Raw genomic sequence first — 12,995 nt, forward strand, 5'->3', positions numbered from 1 at the left:
TCGATGCCTTCTTTTATTAACCAGTTTTATTAACATTTGACTTTGCTTCATTCGCTGGAAAAATACAAAACTTCTCTGCGGAAGGGAAAGAATAATACAGGCTGAAAAGTCTGACAGCCTAAGCGTTCACCTCCTCGACAATTTCCCAATTCGCCTTCGCAAAAACTATCACGCCGGTTCGCGTTCTCATTCATCTTCTGCTTCGCCATCCAAACACGGGAACCTGGCGTGCGCTCACCCGATGTGTGTACCGACTTGTCCGGCGTGAGATGCAGCAACACGGATGTTTGATATAACCAGCACAGACCGGAAAGACTTAGAAACATAGACAAATAGATTGCAAACGAAGACAGAGAAAAAAGAGAAACATACGCAGAAAAACACGCAAAGAAATATATAGGATAAAACAAAATATAGAGCCAGAAAGGAAGGATAGAAAAACAAAGAAAGTGGAATACTGAACTAGGAGAAAAACAATAAAAAGAGTTACAGATATAGAGAGATAGGGAGCATGAAAAAAATAGGCAGTGCTTGTTTGTGTCTCTTCTCTTTCTCCCGTTAGTTTGTGCGCTGGTACTGCCCTTAAAAAAGGTGGCAGAAAGAGAAACAAAGATGAAACTGAAAAAAAAAACGGAGCGTTAGAGAAAAATAAACAGGATCATGAAGGCCTCTCAGCTTCACAGTTCGTTCAGGCCTTCCGCCACTAATGCAAGATGCGCCAACTTTTTGTTTGTACAGCACTCGCAAATAAAATCCTGGGTTTGCGCAATTCTATTACACAGTCAGGCCTCTGCTTGTGATTACAGCGAAAATAATTTCCTCTGCGTGGAAATGCAGTGAAAGAAATTTTCATGCTTCACAAACATGCGCGTCCGTTATACAGGCTTCGCACTACAACTTGAAATACTGCAGTAGTAATGCGCGGTACAAGCAAGCGTACATTGCCATCTCGCATATAAACATGCGTATAAAATAAACGACTTCATGATTGAAATCAGGTCACCCACTACACAAGGCGCATATTTCACTGCGTCTATTACCTTATGGCAGCTAAGGGGGGGGGGGGGTGCATAGCAAGTTCGATTATGTTTCAGTTCTTGAAGTGCGCACTAGAGAAAGATATCGCTAATTTTAAAGCAATGCTTGTATACATACAGATTGAGCTTTTGCTGCAGGGCTGGCGTGCGCACGCCCTATTCTAGCTACCGTGAGGCCTGCACTGTCCTTATACACCAGGGGCTTTCATTCGCCTTCCTCTTTTTCTTAATGTCTACATAGCTTTCGCGAGCACGCGTGTCATATGCGCGTGGTGGCTCGTTCTGCAAGGCATTCCACGTCAGCTCGCTCGTCATCATGTTGAAGCCTCAGTAGCAAGTCTTCAACCTGCTGTTCTCAGCAAATGCTTGTCGCGTGTTTCGTCAGATAACTACAAGTACGACCGAGACCTTCTTAGCTCTCCCGTTTGACGTAAAGCGGCTTAAAATTATGAGACTACGCATATCTTCACCTCGGGACATCGCCCAGCCACACCGCGCTAACATCGGACAGCACGACTGTGACATCGCCACCTCGAAGCGCCGAGCGCAGGGGGATGGCGAAGACCTGGTGTTTGTGTTTGAGAAGCGCCGTTTCGGACTTGCGGGCTTCCTGCGAAGTGCATGCGACATCGTCATGCACGGCCGCGAGCTCATTCACAATGCGCCTCCGCTACGCACCTGTGCCTTCTTCGAAAAACGCCTTCCGGTCGGGTCCTGCTGTCTTCAGCCATTGTGCAAGCGCTACTGAGGGGATATTGGCGGTGACTAGAAAGTACTGGTTTCGTGGTGATAGTAAAAAAAAGCGGAATGCTAGATAGATGATGATTAATTTTTTGGGACGGAAAGACGTCCCATTTTACTCCTTCTTCCCTTCGAGTGTAGCGCTATTTGCTGAAATGAGAGTTGGTTGCCGTGTCACATTTGACAAAAAATATGTACCAACAAGCGTACAAAATTCAGCCCGTTGTGATGTATTTGAAAGCAAGTCAATTTTTAGGTCACCATCTAGATATATTTTATATATTTTATACTGACGTATATTAACATGAGAAAATTTCTCGTCGGCGTGCTAAAAAGTTTACCTAAATTAAATCAGGTAGACCGTATGCAGTGAAAACAAAGTTTTCATATTTAAAATATATTACCCCAGTATCTGAAGTACATAAAAATAGATCATCAAACAGTTCAAGACTGATACCGTGCTTTCTACCATACATACGCCTCCACGTGTTCTAAAGTACTTGTTTATTAAAATTGCCTCGTAACCTTTTTGGCACATGTCATTACCAGGCAAAATACACGTTTCTGTCAACCTTATAAACGAATACAAAGAAGCTGAAATCGCTAACAAATACACAGAACTCGTCCTGTTTGCTTCGTGTTGACGGCAAGTTCTTATCAATAAATGATAGATGTGAATTTCATTTCTTAAGCGTATAGGCGTTACCTCTGATTTACGCCTGGTATGTAAGGGCTCCTTTCAGGTGCTAGTAGGTCAACATGAACTCGTGCGTTGATGGGCATCTAAACCTTGCATATCTCGAAAATCACGCATCCTAAAGCGTGCGCTTAGGCGACCGATCAATGACAAAATTTGCGACAATTCTTATCGAACAAAGTTTACACTCACGAACGGCTGCACCAATAACAAAAACTCTAATCAAAACAGCTAACACGCTCAAATTTTGTTGCGACATTGTATACCAAGTAATTCATGAACAAACATAAACTCAATTTCATGAGCATGCACAGCATTTTACTCACTTGACATCTAGAATTGAGCATGAAACAATATTGATATGTGGGGTTTAACGTCTCAAAACTTGCATATGATTATGAGAGACGCCGTAGTGGAGAGCTTCGCAAATTGTGACCGCCTGGGGTTCTTTAACTATTTCTGGAGCACTCCACTACGGCGTCTCTCATAATCATATGGTGGTTTTGGGATGACAAACACCACAAATGAATCAATCAATCATCACTGTACCACTTCCTCGAAGAAGGGTTCATTCTGGTTACGTCCTCACTGTTTTCAATTTTCGCCTTTAGTGAGTTTGCAACCTGCCACCTAAACATTTTTCCATCGCGAACCCTGAAATAGTTCCAAGCATTCTCGCGCTTGAGCGCTGTAGCCTGTCCACGAAGTCGTTTCAATTCTAAGCACATATGTTCCAAGAATAATGTTCCGCGCAATGTTTTCGAATGATAGTAATATTATCTGAGGGTTAACGTCTCAAAGCAATGGTATGTTTATGAGAGATGCCGTAGTGGAGGGCTCCGTAATATAAGACCATTTGGGGTTCTTTAGGTGCACTTAAATATAGTACATGGGCCTCAAACATTCTCGTGTCTTTGAAAAATGCTGCCGCCCCAGCCCCGATTCGTTCACGCAACCTTAGGGTTAGCAGTCAAGCACCTTCTTCACTAGACCACCGTCGTGTGGCCAGGAGTATTCTGTTCTTTAGGTCATTCACCTGCCGCGCGAATTTAAGACACTGCACATCTAATTCAGCATTTGAGGACCACGGGGCTTGGTTCTCTATTGCAATTTCTTCATTCTCTCAGTTCGCCGTAGCGAAAAAGATTTTATTATTCCTTAGTTCTTTGCGAAAGGCTCGCTCGATTGTTTCCTTGAATTCTTTGATCTCCGCGCTATGTTCACGGTTCAGCTTGCCAAAACATCTTCTGATATTCCTCGACATCCGCTAAACAAACAGCGATGGAGAAAATACAACATGAAAAAAATACCAGCTATGTCAGCATCGGCAGGAGCTATGAGAACAAGAAATAGAATGGTTTTCAGCCTGCATAAAAGTCTGTGAGCACACGAGAATCCAGTTGCCACCCTTGCTGCTTAGTGTTTTGCACTTTCTTAGAGCTAGTTTAGAAAGAGAAGAATAACTCAGATAACTGCTTTCAGGTTAATAACTAGAACGTTAACTGAGTTCTTCTTAATGATTCACTTCAGTGTACCTTTAAATGCTGCAAATATTCTTGGCCTGTACAGTTCATGCATACATAACATTGGCACCAGCAACAGCTGACTGGTATGTAGCAATTTTACAAAAAATGTTTTTACCTAATAGAACAAAGAAGTCCTGCATAAGGGTATTGATGAGAAGACCAATTGCACTTCCATAAATCATCACAATTCAACTCCACCACGGTTGCAATTGGGTGGACTCGAAAAGGAACCAGAACCCTAGGTAAACGTTGCCAAAGTAGCCAAGCCGTGCAATTGCATAGCCCATTATGTTCTCAATTGGCCCAAAAGCGGCCTGATAAAAACAGTTAGTCGTATATAACCACGAATAATATCATTTTTAAACAGCAATAAATCGGAAACTCGAGCATAGTTCTTTTTCCTCTTCGTCTATCTTTAAACCAATGGGGAGCTGCAAATAAATGAACAAAACTTCAGTTCAGAGCCCCCGCATATCGCTCATGTAGAAATATCATGATGGAGTAACTGCCAGAGACACAGAAAATCAACCAGGCCTGCACGTAAGGTGCAGTACGGTTAGGGTGGCTCAGGAAGGCGCAGTACGGTTAGGGTACTGTCCACCCTAGTATAGTCACAGCTAAAGCTGGACGAGCTGCCTTTCAGAGCCTCTTTCAGGGCGAAGCTCCAAAATCTGTGGGCCTGTATATGCTTATCTCTTGGGTCACTAGTTTGCGCAGTTCCAAGTGATATAGGTCAAAGATCATCGCAGCACCGCCACCCCCTCATTATGTATATATATGTACTGCAGCCCTTGCGCCCTCAGTGACAAGGACACAAGAAGTCTTCCCCCCCCCCCCCTTTCCCCTGCGCCTGTCTTCGTCCCTTGCACACACCTATGGCCGTTACCCTTGATATCGACGCCTCTTTAATTGACCATGAAGCTGCCTAAACAATTGACTTCGCTTCATTTGCTGAAAAAAAACTTCTCTGTCGAAGGCAAAGAATAATACAGGCTAAAAAGTCTGACAAGCTAAGCGTTCACCTTCTCAGCCAATTCCCAATCCGCCTTCCGAAAAACTGTCAAGCCGGTTCGCGTTCTCTTTCATCTTCTTCTTCGCCTGCCGAACACGTGAACCTGGCGTGCACTCACCCGATGTGTGTGCTGATTTGTCCGGCGTGAGATGCAGTAACAAGGATGATTAATATAACCAGAACAGAACAAAAAGACTTAAAAACATAGACACCAAGATTGAAAATGACGACACGGAAAATTATAGAATCATATACAAAGAAACACGAAAAATGTATAAAAAAACAGACATAATAGAGTCAGAAAGGATGGGAGTGAAAAACAAGGAAAGTGGAATAACGAATAAAGAGAAAAACAATAAAAAGATTTAAAGATATGTAGAGTTAGGGAGCATGGAAGTAATAGGCAAAAAGAGAGACAAAGATGGAAATAAAAAAACAGAGCGATAGAAAAAAACAAAGAAGGTCAAGAAAGGCCACCCAGCTTCACAGTTGGTTCAGGCCTTGCGCCACTAATGCAAGATGCGCACACTTTTTTTTTCTTGTACAGCACTCGCCAACAAATTCCAGGCTTTGTGAAATTCTACTACACAGCCACGCCTCTGCTTGTGAATACAGCGAAAATAATTTACTCTGCTTGAAAATGCAGTGAAAGTAATTTTCCTGCTTTCAAATACATACGCATCCTGTACACAGACTTCACACTACAACTTGAAATACTGCAATAGTAATGCGCAGTACAAGCAAGCTTGCATTGCCATCGGGCATAAGAACATGCAATTGCCAATAACGAATTCATGATTTAAAGCCGGTAGCCCACTACATACGGCACATACTTCACTGCGTCTATTACCTTAAGGCCACGTATCGGGGGGGGGGGGGGGGGGGACGTAGCAAGTTAGATTATATTTTAGTTCTTGAAGTACGCACTACAGAAAGATATCGGCAATTCCCAATCTATATGTATGCAGCGATGCATACATGTAGATTGAGTTTTTTCTGCAGGGATGGCGTGTGCATGCTTTATTCTAGGTATACCGTGAAGCCCGCACTGTGCATATACACCAGGTCTTGTCTTGTCGCCTAGATCTTGGCTCATACCTACAAGGGGGATATGCCACACTGTACATTATAATGCAAATTTATTATACAATGCTTGCTAAAAAGAGAGAGAAATTAGATAAGAACAACAATAAAATTCCTTTCAAGAAACGCGAAAAAGTGCAGAAAATTTGATAAACAAGAATATGTAAAACAAATTTAGCAAAAATGAACAAAGGGGACAAAAAATTGGATATATCTGCCAGTACAACTAGTGGCGTGTTCTTCCAGTGTCGTGAATGAATCAATGTAGCGCTGACAGAATAGCACTGCGGCCGCCCGCACGCAACTGACATGCTCCAAACGATAAAAGTGTGGATGTATTAACTGGCATTCCGAGCGCACCAATCGGTCTCTCTAGAATTATTTGGCCCAATGAGACGAAGTGGTGGCATGTGAGAAGAAAAAAATCTATTGAATATGGTTCAATGCAAACTGCACGTAGGTTCGTTAATGAAAAACCTGATTTGTGGAGATAAAAATTTAACTGAGAAACTCTACATTGGCCTTCCTGTTCCTCCTAATTCCTACGTAGCTTTCGCGAGTGCGCGTGTCATATGCGCGTGGTGGCTCAAGGCATTCCACGTCAGCGTGCTCGTCATCATGTTGAAGCGTCCGCAGTAAGTTTTCGACCTGCAGTTCTCAGCATATGCTCGTCGCGTCCTTCGCCATCTCACCACAAGTACGACCGAGGCGTTGTTGACTCTCCTGTCTGGCGCAAAGCGTCTTGAAAACAGAAGACCACGCATGTCTTCAGCTCGGGACACCGCCAGCGACACAGTGCTCACTTCGGACAGCACGACTGTGGCATCGCCACCTCGAAGCGCAGAGCACAGGGGGACGGCGAAGACCTGGAATTTGGGTTTGAGAAGCGCTGTTTTGGACTTGCAGGCTTCCTGCGAAATGCATGCGACATCGTCATGCACGGCCGGAAGCTCATTCGCAAAGCGCCCCAGCTCCGCACCTGTGCCTTCTTCGCAAAACACCTTCCGGTCGGGTCCTGCCATCATCTTCGGCTGTTGTGCTAGGTCTACCCTGGGGGCATCGGCGAGGCAAGAATTTTTCGCTATTTGAAGGCCGGTTTATGCGCTAGCTTCAAGTCCTCGGCCTGAGCTACGTCACGCATCCGCGGCTACTCAGAGAGGACTTCGACGACCAGCCTTGTGAACTGATTCGCAGTTTCTCGCAGAGCGACTTAATGTCGCACTTGTCCCCAGCACCATGCGCGGCTGGATTGGTACTATAAGGCGAGTCGAAGATCACCTTTCCTGCTCCTTGAAGTGGCCCCCGAGATCCTGGACGGCCCTCTTGAAAAGGCATGGGCAGCCGTCAATCTGCCAACCGTGTATATATTTCATTCTCCTAACTGAGACCACAGATAGCGGCGATCCGAAAGAAACTCGTGATAGTCAGAGACGGCGCATGCGGTAAGACGTGTCTCGTGATTGTCTTCAGCAAGGATCAGTTCCCCGAGGTCTACTTGCCCACCGTCTTCAAAAACTACGTAGCCCACATCGAAGTCGATGGAAAGCAGCTTGAGCTGGCCTTATGGGGCACAGCGAAGCAGGAGGACTATGACCGAGTGCGGCCCCTGTCGTATCCGGACACAGACGTGATCCTCAAGTCTTTCAGCATCAACTCCCCGGACTCTCTGGAGAACATCCCGGAGAAGGTGACGCCGAGGTGCTCCACTTCTGCCCCAACATGCGCATCATACTCGTGGGGAACAAGAAGGACCTGCGCAGTGACCCGCACTCGCTGCGGGAGCTTTCAAAGATGAAGCAGAAGCGCATGGCACCGGAGGAAGGGCGCACCATGGCGGAGAAAATCTACGCCTACAGCTACCTGGAAAGCTCTGCCAAGACCAAGGACGGTGTTCGGGAGGTGTTTAAGACTGCAGTGAGGACCGACCTGCAGGTCAAGAGGCCGAAGAAGACAAAGTGCGTTCTGCTCTAGAGTTAAAAACCTTTCTTCTCGTTCCCGGTGAGAAGCCAGACAAGGGAGCTGGAGGTGCTTCTCTTGCTGCAGTGTCTTCGCCGCTTTGTTGTGCGTGCCGCCACCTTTTCTAGGTTGAAGAAAAAGCTTCAGGGTCGCTGTGATTGACTTTTCGCTTCCTGATGGCTTCTTGCAGGATAGGAATGTGCTTTTGCAAGATGTGTATAGTTAACGTGTGTAGCATCTGCTCAAGAAAATCGCAGCACGGACTCCCTGTGTCTTTGGACATATTGAACAATATATAAATATTATTAACATGAGTTTGAGTTATCTGCTGTACAGTAGCAAGCACTGCTTCGGAGAAGGGTTTCATTGTTTTGTCACATTGAATATATAAATAAACGATAATACTGCAGTCTCGCCTGATCACTTCGTCACGTTAAGCTTGGTTAGAGTGCACATTGGGTCCCCAAATAGCTAAAATCGTTTCGTTCGAAGCATCTGTTATCTCTCCCTTATCTCCCACTCTTCAAATATATCGGGCAGCAGGGTGGCACCCGGCTTTAAATATTGTTTCTATGAATATCGAAAATGAGAGTATTGAGCTCTATGGAGGCAAGGGCAGTCGTTATATTTAAAATTTCTGTACCACAGAACCGAGATCCACAATGACCCAATGCTCCCTAGGTTAAAATATTTGAAACTATGAAATCTACACCAATGCGATTGAACACCGTTTTGAGAATGTTTCTCATCAAAAAATTAAAGCGGCTGCATGATTAGAAACGGTGCTCGATGCTTTTGCCATCGTTGTAAAACGAGCAACGAGGGGAAGGAGCCAGACCAGCTATTTGCATATAATAGTTTAATTTTGGAAAGCGACAGTGCAATATTGTAAAAATAACTGCCTCTTCTCGTGTTGAACAGAAACTCCTACGCCAAGGGAACCAGAGGTGTCGATTCTCGTTTAGACGAGCGATAATTGTTTTACTAGTGTCCTGCATTATGGCACGTTTTCTAAATCTGTCAAGAATCATGAGAGCTACTTTCGGTATCATTGAGAATATCGGACCTCAAAGAGTACCTTTCGGCAGAGCATGCGAACTGCTTCCTTTGGTGTAGCGTGCGTGCGGCCCCGTCATCCAAGGGCATCACAGACCTGTTATTGCTCTGTTTCGTCCTGCATTGAGCCGCTTGTACCTTTGAGAAGGTTGTAAGGTGCTGGGAATCCCGCACCTCTGAAATAGGTTCGGAATGAAGTACATGCGTGTTATGCATGTGTTAGTGTTCACTTCGAAATAAAATTTTCAGTTGCTAGTAAGCACTCGTCTGCTTCCTCTCTGAGTGTGTTTATTATTTAGCACTTGTTTCATCGTGGCTCTTATATTGTCCAACGTGTATCCCACACTCTGCTTTGAAGAACTTGAATTATTTTAGCAACTTTCCAATATTATGAATCTACAAGCATTTGATATAATGGTTGAGTGTACATAGAAACTTATCACGGGCTCTCTGAAAAAAATTTTAAATGTTGGTTGCTCTACCGTCACGAACTGGAGCGTGATTTGCAAGTCGATTCGTCTACAACGTTGGCCTGTTCTATTATTCATACCTCAATTGAAGTCAACACCCGGTAATTCAGAATAGGAGAGAAGAGAACTTGCTTTTACACCATTCGCTATATTTGTTAGCAATTGTTTTATTTCTTCGTCCACCCTCAGAACGCCATGCACCACGCCCAATACAAAATTTAGAGCCCTGTCAAGACGGCTAGTACACTTAACATTCCAGCAGCAGTGCACATTGGCATCGCTTACTAAATCTACGCCTGTTTCAGATACGCCTACGACCGATGCATCGTTGACGCAGCCTGATACTCTGGCCCAGGCGAAGCGGGGCGTGTTTGCTTGTCGACGACAAAAGCAGCGCATCACCAGAGGGCGACGGTTCACCGCTGCTACAAAAGACGCTGCAAGAAAGTCATCGCCTACAGTCCGGCAGCAGTGCACATTGGCATCGCTTACTAAATCTACGCCTGTTTCAGATACGCCTACGACCGATGCATCGTTGACGCAGCCTGATACTCTGGCCCAGGCGAAGCGGGGCGTGTTTGCTTGTCGACGACGAAAGCAGCGCATCACCAGAGGGCGACGGTTCACCGCTGCTACAAAAGACGCTGCAAGAAAGTCGTCGCCTACAGTCCGGCAGCAGTGCACATTGGCATCGCTTACTAAATCTACGCCTGTTTCAGGTGAGAATTTGTCTGTTGTATTCAACAACATTTATTTTTTTGCGATTTGTGCACTGCTGCCGGACGTGCTGTTCTTGTGTCATCGTTTGCAAGTGAACGCATTTGTGTTGGCTAACCATGTCGAAGGATGCACGCGATACTGCTAAAGCAATCGAAGACTTACGACGAGAACTAAGAAAGGAACTTCGAGATGTAAAAGATGCTTTGAACGAAGTGAAAGAACTCAGAGCAGATATTCAATCTGTAATAATAGAAAACGAAGAGCTCAAAGCTGAAAATGACAGACTACATCGTAGAATAGAGGAGGTCGAAACTTACCAGCGCTCAAATAATCTGGAAATTAAGGGTGTCCCATCTGATGTTGTTGATGCGGTTAAGAAAATCTGTGGTGCCATTCAAGAGGAAATAACTTCAGATGACGTCGATATCTGTCACAGAGTACCGACTGCCCGTCATGACCAAACTAATATAGTAGTCCGATTTGTGCGCAGGACAAAGAAGCTTGCCATTCTAAGCAAGTCAAAGAAAGTTAGAATTGACAGCAAGGATCTGGGCAGCCAGACGTCTTCTGCAGTATATGTCAATGAGCACTTGCCGAAACACGGAAAACAGCTTCTTGGATCAGCTATTCAGAGAAAGAAGGAAATGCGTTGGAAATTTGTCTTGACATCGGGGGGCAAGATATTTGCTCGTAGAAACGAAACCTCGCCTATACTAAAGATAAGAAATGCAGATGATCTTGCCAAGATGACCGTGGAAGGGGGCGGAACTGCCACAGAGTGAACATTTTTTTTTGAACATGCACAAACTGATATACGTTCGTTTAAGATGAGCACCGATACAGCAATACCTAGTGATGACTATCATGAGGGCAGTTCTGCGAATGGTCTTCTTGGGGCTGCGCGCAGGTGCATAAAGGTTTTTCATTTAAACACACGCAGCATACGCCACAAGACAGCTAAGATCCTCAGTATATTTAGCTCCCTTACATTTAGTTTTGACTTGTTGCTGTTCTCTGAAACCTGGCTAACTGCAGGCGAAGATCCACCATATTTTGAGAACTACACTTACAATGGCATAGTGCGTCCCGTTGGCAGAGGTGGTGGAGTGGCTATTTACGTCAAACAATCCTTAAAGCATGAAGTTGTCCCCCAATTTTCCCTGGTTAATGAAGTTGTAGAGTGCCTCATGGTTCGCTTAGAAAAAGCATTCACTGTGATCGTTTACAGACCACCCTCGGGGTGTAAAACAAAGTTCATTTCATTTATTGAAGACGTTTTTGAGTACTTGTGTCCTACTGGCTTTCCATTTGTGATAATGGGCAATGTAAACATCGATATGCTCTCTCAGGATGCAACTTCACGGCAGTTAATAGCGCTGGCAAATTCCTTTGCCTGTAATACCGTAATTTCTAAGGCAACCCGCCTAACTGCAGAGACTGCGACACTACTTGATATATGTTTGACGAACACACTCCCAACGTCTTGCGTTGCTGGATTGCTGGCAGTAGATATAAGCGATCATCTACCGATCTTTTGCACCATTCCTTCTTCCAATGGTACTTGCAAAAGCAATAAAAAAGTACGGTCTCGTCAGATCAACGCTGACACGCTTGGAATCTTCCGGTATCGTGTTATTGCAACAGACTGGAACCACGTGTTACAAGAAAGGGATGCTAACTTGGCATACAAGCTATTCATTAATAAACTCATAAAATGTTATAATGAAGCTTTCCCGGTGTCTGTGAAGAACGCAAAACGCCAGAAAATTAGAAAACCTTGGATAAGTAATGCGCTATTTAAAAAAAATTACAAAGAAGAACAACATGTACCATGCGTTTATAAAGACACGAGATATCAAATTACTCAGTGAGTTCAAAAAATACAGAAACCATCTAAATGGTGGAATAAGGTGCGCTAAATTCAGGTATTATGAGAATTTATTCAGTAGAATAAGTGATAACCCGAGCAAAATTTGGAGCGAGGTTAGAAATCTTTCTGGTCAAATAAAACAAAGCCACATTCCTAGGGTTTTGGAAAACTCTAGTGGCCTTGGTAACCGAGAGGTGGCAACGGCAATGAATAACTACTTCATAAAAAGTTGTGATTTCGATGATGCGGGGTATGACGAGGATACACAACTGCCTGTAAATGACCGTCGCTTATCTAACTCTATAGTTCTGCACACTATCTCATGTCATGAAACCGAAGAATTAATAACAAAGATAAAAAACAATTGTGCAGCAGGTTACGATGATATTAAAGCTATACCAATAAAATACGTCGCTGATGTTATATCACCTGCGTTGTCACATATTATTAATTTAACTCTTGTTACCGGCGTCTTTCCCGGTGAATTGAAAATAGCTCGCGTATGTCCGGTTTTCAAGGGTGGTAATGACCAAGAGATTGGAAACTACCGACCGATATCGGTACTTCCGATTCTGTCAAAAGTTTTTGAAAGCGCTATTAATATTAGAATACAAAACTTTTTTGCGAAGTACAATGTAATAAGTGATGCCCAATTTGGTTTTCAAAGATGTAAATCCACCGAGCTTGCATTGCTCAATATTAAAAACGAGATACTAACCAATTTTGAGAAAAAGCTATATACTCTTGGTCTTTTTGTTGACTTCCGCAAGGCATTCGACACCGTGCACCACAGTGTTCTTTTAGAAAAACCTAATAACTACGGTGTC

The 12,995-nt window shown here is 44.1% G+C and overlaps 1 pseudogene; it reads left to right on the forward strand.

The window, feature by feature from the left end:
* The first annotated feature begins 1,485 nt into the window (after positions 1 to 1,485).
* LOC142775019 (ras-like GTP-binding protein Rho1) lies at positions 1,486 to 8,067 on the forward strand (annotated as a pseudogene).
* Positions 8,068 to 12,995: the final 4,928 nt, after the last annotated feature.

This window comes from Rhipicephalus microplus, chromosome X (genome assembly GCF_043290135.1).
Source record: "Rhipicephalus microplus isolate Deutch F79 chromosome X, USDA_Rmic, whole genome shotgun sequence".
NCBI lineage: Eukaryota > Metazoa > Arthropoda > Arachnida > Ixodida > Ixodidae > Rhipicephalus > Rhipicephalus microplus.